Here is a 6,376-nt window from a genome sequence, read left to right as displayed (position 1 = left end):
GAAGGAAAAAACAAAGAATAGAAAAGCTAAAAAATAAAGAAAAAGTAGAAGAATAAGAAAACAACGATAATATGAACAAAAAATAATACAGTGAACAAGTATAGTCGGATAGGTCGATGACGATGAACAAAAAAAATTAAATGACCAATTGGAGAAGAAAAAAGATAATCAGAAGAAGAAGTCATAAAAGAAAACCAATAGATAGTAGAGGAAGTGAAAGAAAGAATAATAAAGTGGAAGAAAACTAGAAGATGAAGAAGACAAAGTTGAAAAAAGTAAATATGATGAAAAAACGAAGACAAATCAGATGAATAAGAAGTAAAAAAAATGAATACAATAAAGAAGAACAATTTGAAAACAAATAACGATAAAAAAAAGAACTCAAAAATATAAGAAAAAAAAACTAAAAAAGGAAAATATAAACCATGAGAGGAGTAAAAAAGGCAGATAAGACAAAGATCTTTAAAATATGATGAAGAATTTGGAGAGAGGAAGAATAATTGGAAGAAGTGGAATAAGAATCTGTTGAAGGAGAAAATAAATAAATTAGAAGACAAAGTAGAAGAAGAAGATAGGAAAGAGAAAAAATTGGATGAAAACCTTAAAAGATGAGGAATTGGAGAAAGTAGAAGAATATGAAGATGAGGTGAAAGCCGAAAAACACCAGAAGAATAAGAAGTCGGTGATAACGAAGAAGACGATGACAATGAAAAAGGAAAAAAAAAGAAGAAGAAATAGAATAATAAAACATTGAAGAAGAAGAAAAAAGGGAATAAAACCTAGAAGAGAAGAAAATCAAAAGATGTATGAGAGGAAAAAGGAAAAGATGTGGAGAAGAAGAAGACGTGAAAAAAAAACCAGCAGAATAAAAAGTAAAAAAAAAAAGACATAGAAAATAAAGAAGAAAAAAAACAAAAAAACAAAAAAAGAAAGAAAGAAGAAAATGATAGAGAAAAAAAATTAAAAGATAAAAAGAGAAAAAGATGAATAATTTATATTAATTTTATTTTAATTTGTTTTTATTGATTTCATACACTTATTAGTCTTGATTTTAAAGTTTTTAATGTTAGACAATAATTACTTTCATAGGTTAGCTTTATTTGAATTTTGTATGTATTAAATTCTTGATCTAATTATTTTTGATTTATGACATAAAATTTTATTTTAGGTTTTAATGAAACTTTTCGGTCCGCGTAAGTCGCGGGCTAAACACCTAGTTATTAGTAATTTGGTTGGCATCCGTTGAGTAAATCTGACACTAACCAATCTGATTTTAGGTAATTTATAGTTCATTAAAAAAAATAAAGCACTTAAACGACTTGGTATATGTTAGTTAAGGGAAATAGGAAAAAAATAAACGAAGACCTGGTCGGTTCGGTTTGGTACCAAACCAAACCACTGAAATTCGGATATATTTATAGTATTGCTGTTCGGTTCCCTCGGTTCAGTTTAAAAGGACAAATGCCTAGAATACTCTATCTCTAATAAATTTTTTTCTTTAATTCGATAATAATGAGTAAAATCTAAAAGCCCAATTACAGTATGCATGATTACAGATCTATCATATTTATTGTTTTTTTTTCTTTTAATTTATTTAACTTCATCAAAAAAAATTCAGTTGTCGCCGAGACCTGAGAAACGTCTCCAATCGGAATCGCTAACTCCATCGTGGAAAGAAGGTGCGCCTTCAAATTCATCTTCATCGCAATTCAATCGATCGAGCACTTCTCTAGAATGGCTCATATGAAGACAACCACTGGAAACTCCACTATAGATAAATTTGCTCCTCTGGCACTAAATTAATTGCACGAAATGGTGAGGCGCCATCAAGAACCAGTGAAAAGCGGAGCCGATAAAAGTGATGACGAGGATAAGCCATCTTTGCATGATACAAGTGTAGCAAAAACAAAGTTGAAGACAGTCCCACTACGGATCCTCATTACCTTAATGTAGAGGTATGTTTGGAAACAGACATTGATATTGTTTTGGGTAATAAGTAAAATTGGTAGAGGTAGGTGAAGAAAATATTTCTCTCTTTCTTCTCCCTTTTTCCTTGCTTTATTCGTTTCCTTGGGATATAAGTTACACGCTATGCTTTAACCTTACCTTGGGTTACAAGTTATTATTTTAACCTATCCTTGTTCAAATTTTTGCAGATATTTCACGATAACAGGTGAAAAGGCGGACGAACAGACGATTGAAAATTTGATTTCGAGCGGTGAAAGTGAGAATTTTCTCCAGAAAGCGATTCAAGAGCAAGGGAGGGGCCGAATATTGGACACGGATTCAAGAAAGACACGATGCTGTCAAAGAGATAGAGAAGAATCTTATTGAGCTACACCAAGTGTTCTTAGACATGGCGGCTTTGGTGGAAGCACAAGGGCAGCAACTAAATGACATAGAAAGCCACGTGTCTAAAGCGAGCTCGTTCGTGAGAAGAGGGACAGATCAGCTCCAAGATGCGAGAGAGCACCAAAAGAGCTCTAGGAAATGGACTTGTTACGCTATCATTCTCTTTATCGTTGTCTTTGCTTTGCTTCTCATACCTGCCTTACCTTATATCATGCTCATGTTGAAGTGATCTTTTTTTTTTTTGGGATAGAATCTCGCTTATAATTTTATGTTCTCATCATAATTTGAATGGTAAGTTTAGGTTTTAATATTCTTACAGCATTTTCTTTATTCTAAAATCTTTAAAAGAAGTATTAATTAACCTTTGAAGAGAATCTTCTACATAAAAATCCTTATAGATTCTTGACGCGTTTCACTTCAAACAAATTGGAATTAAACAAGTCTTGACGTGTTTCACTTCAAACCAATTGGAATATGTATCACATGTAAATTTATTGTTTAATATATGTATTAAGTATAAATCGAAGTAATCAATAAAGTCAAGAAATGTGGAAAGTCCTATTTTATTTTTATTTTTTATCGTCTGTGATTAAATATTGATTGTAAGATGAAAGTACAAAAACAGCTTCTTAAAAGCAGAGCATCAAACACCTAAGGGAAGGGTTTTAAGATACATCTAAGTAAAACCGAACCTAACAAACAAGATTAAGCAACCAAGCTGGTCCATCCCTAGCCAGATAAAATTGAAATCTGCCATCCCGGGTCACACTCTTCGTAATTGCTCTTGCTGCTCTGTTCGCCTCAGTTGACTCATGTTCAATGGATATGAAAGAAAACCCAGAGCAAAGCTGAGAAACTTGTTCTGTAAGGGTGCGAAATCTAGGTCAATCGATGGATTTTGAGATTGCCTCTATCATCATACGAAAATCTGACATGACGATGACTTCCATAAAGTGCAAATCTTGCAAACACTGAAGGGTCCAAATTAATCCACGAAGCTCCACGACCAGTCTATTTGGAGAGGGTGTGAAGGCCTCTCTAGCATGAAATAGGAAAAATCCTGTGTGATCTTGTATAATCCAAGCTTCTCCACTATGAAGCCTCTCATTCCTCCAATTGGCATTCATGTTACATTTGGCAATACCCACCAAAGGAGGATGCCACAAAGAATCGACAAGACCAGTTAAAATTCCTGTTACGATCCTCTGTTTCTATGGGAGCATTCAGTTTATTCCATAGGTCCGCTTCCTCTTGTGTTCGACGCACAATCACCACTGTGGCTTCTTGCTGATTGGCAAAGAGAATAGAGTTCCTGTTCTTCCAAATATGCCACAGCACCCAAGGTAAAGAGTTTTGAATCTCCTTTCCTAGTGTCGAGTCATCCATAGCATCCAACAGAAAAGCCACATTACTATACAGATCCCATGAAAAACCAGATACCGGAGCTGGTAGCTGCGCAAGCTGCAGGATCTGTTGAGCAGAATCACATTGGAACATGACATGATTGATGGATTCCACGTCTTGCTGGCACAGACGACAAGTGTTATTCAATATTACGTCCTTAATTTCCAAACCCGCCGTTTGAGCTCTGTTTTCAACTACTCTTGTGGAGGTGACACGGAGGGGGTATCAGAGGGGGATGAGTGGCAAACCAGTAACCACTATATAGTGGTAAGACCCATTCTTCGTATATGCCCAAATATAGCGATCCGTCGAGTTACCAATAGGGAGTTTCAGAATTCGAGCAGCATCAGCCGGATGAAACAAATCCCGAACTGCATTTTCTCTCCATCTTTCATTGGATATCAAGGAGCTCACCTTTAACTCGAGATCATAGAAGATCTGCTTATTCACTGGTCTTCTCGGGTGCTAATCCATTACCCATTTCTCCATCCATATCTTTGTGGACTGTCAATTGCCAATGGACTTGATAAGGCCCCTCGATAAAAGTTCTCTGCCGAACAAGATGCTACACCATGCATATGAAGGCCAAAAGGCTTGACCACAATCCAAAAAATTCTTTGAGGAGAAATATCGTCCTTTGTACAGACGAGATACGAGACTCTCGGGGTTATTTAAAATCCGCCATGCTTGTTTCGCAAGAAACGCCTGGTTAAAAGATTCCATGTCCCGAAAGCCCATACGTCCGTTCTGCTTCGATTTACACATATACTTCCATGCTACCCAATTAATTAGTTGAGTCGTTTACTTCCATGTCCTATTTTACTTCCATGATTTACACATATACTTCCATGTCCTATTTTATTTTGTCTGCTGAATTAGTTGAGCCGTTTGTTGATATAAGAAAAAAGAAATAAATATCCAGTCCAAAATATACAAATATATAATCATTTTCATCGGCAAAAAAGATACGAATTAGATAGTGATGAAGCGAAATAATGTGATCCAGTACACGTTCAACATTTTTTCTTTCTTTCATATTGTTTGTTTTAAATTGCTTATTTAATGTCAATCGTTAGTAAATGATTCTTGATATATCATAGTTTTTTAGGTTTTTGACCATGATATAGGTTTTATTTATAGAGTTTTTTAAATGTTTTTCGAATCTTTTGAAGTCTTTTCAGGTCCTATATACATTTGGAGTTTAAGTGGAGATTTTGGAGCATTTTGGAGCTAAACAGGGATCAAATTCGTGAAGAATGTGATAGAAGACCGTCCTAGAATTGTCACACACTTGGCTCGGTGGAGGTTGATAGATCCTTGGATCCAGTCCGATTCGGTGAAAGAGCTGCTAAGGCGTGAGTTGTGGCTCGAAAATCCTTAGGCCCAAATTCAAAGAAGAGGTTGGAAACGAGGGGATGGACAAAACGATCAAGGGGTTGCGATATCGGATGTTAGGGTGTGAGACAAGTCCCGAAATTCCCTAAGCCCCTAATACGACTACAACTCTCTTTCTCACTTTGGAATCAAAGGCTGCGTCAAGCAGGGTGAAACTACTTGATAAACCGAAGATCGATCAATGGCTAACCACCAAAATATCGACAAAGTTCATAAAGAACAAAAGAGAAAACTCAAAGAGAAATTTTATTAAAAAAAGATAAGTGATGAAAGATCCAAGTACATTGTCGCCTTTATATAGAGGCTAAAAGGATGACCATAGGTCTTAACGGAAATTAAAAGACATTAATGAAAACTAAACGAGACTAGATGCGTTGAATATCGATTGGATTTCCAGATGACCCCTCGCGTCCTCTCGCTAAACCTTTAAGCTTCCTTAACCGTTATACTTGGCCGCGAGTCGAACCATGGTCGTGAAATGGGCGTGCATTAACCTCGTTAAAACCCCATTCGGAAAACCCAGTGGGACAAAACCGAATGTAAGAAAAAAGAGTATTAACACAACACCCCAACCAGGTCAGTTCGGACCAGAGTACCTGAGAACGGTCATGACTTTGTTCACGGGTGTTGGGTCGTCAGCTTGGCCTTGGTTCCTTAGCTCGGTAAGGACTTGTTGGATGGCCCCCATAAACTTCTTTGTACGCGACCTGGTCATGGGTCCAGCTGGTATGGCCAGGACATCGGGCTGGTCGGTATCTTGGTCTTGTACCCTTCCCTGAACCTCGACTTCGCTCAGCTCGGTCACCTCGGCCATTTGATCTTGCGTTCCGGGCTGAACCTCGATTTGTTCCTTGTACTTAGCTCCTATCTCGGCCATGATTCTATCAGAATGAATTATTTGCCCTGGTGTCGCTTGATGTGTCGTGTGGTGAGGGTGTCAAGTTTTACCCTAATTGAAATCAATAGCCGCAAGTGCACAGCTGATCGATTGTAGTATTTAGGGATCAAATCCACAGGGAATGAGGATCTTTTCCTGCAAAAAGCCTTTGAAATAAGTTAAAGTAAGGAAGTCTAGAACATAAACGGTTTAGTGGGGGTTTGGTAGTGTGTTTAAAATGTAAAAACGAAATATTAAAAGAGAATACGAGAATTAAATGACGTAATAACTAAACTTAATGAAAATGACTAAAAATGATAAAACGGATATTCTAATGCTTAAATGAAA

This window comes from Eutrema salsugineum, unplaced genomic scaffold, assembly GCF_000478725.1.
Source record: "Eutrema salsugineum unplaced genomic scaffold, Eutsalg1_0 scaffold_8, whole genome shotgun sequence".
In the NCBI taxonomy this organism is placed as follows: domain Eukaryota; kingdom Viridiplantae; phylum Streptophyta; class Magnoliopsida; order Brassicales; family Brassicaceae; genus Eutrema; species Eutrema salsugineum.
Note: the sequence above shows the minus strand (reverse complement) of the source record.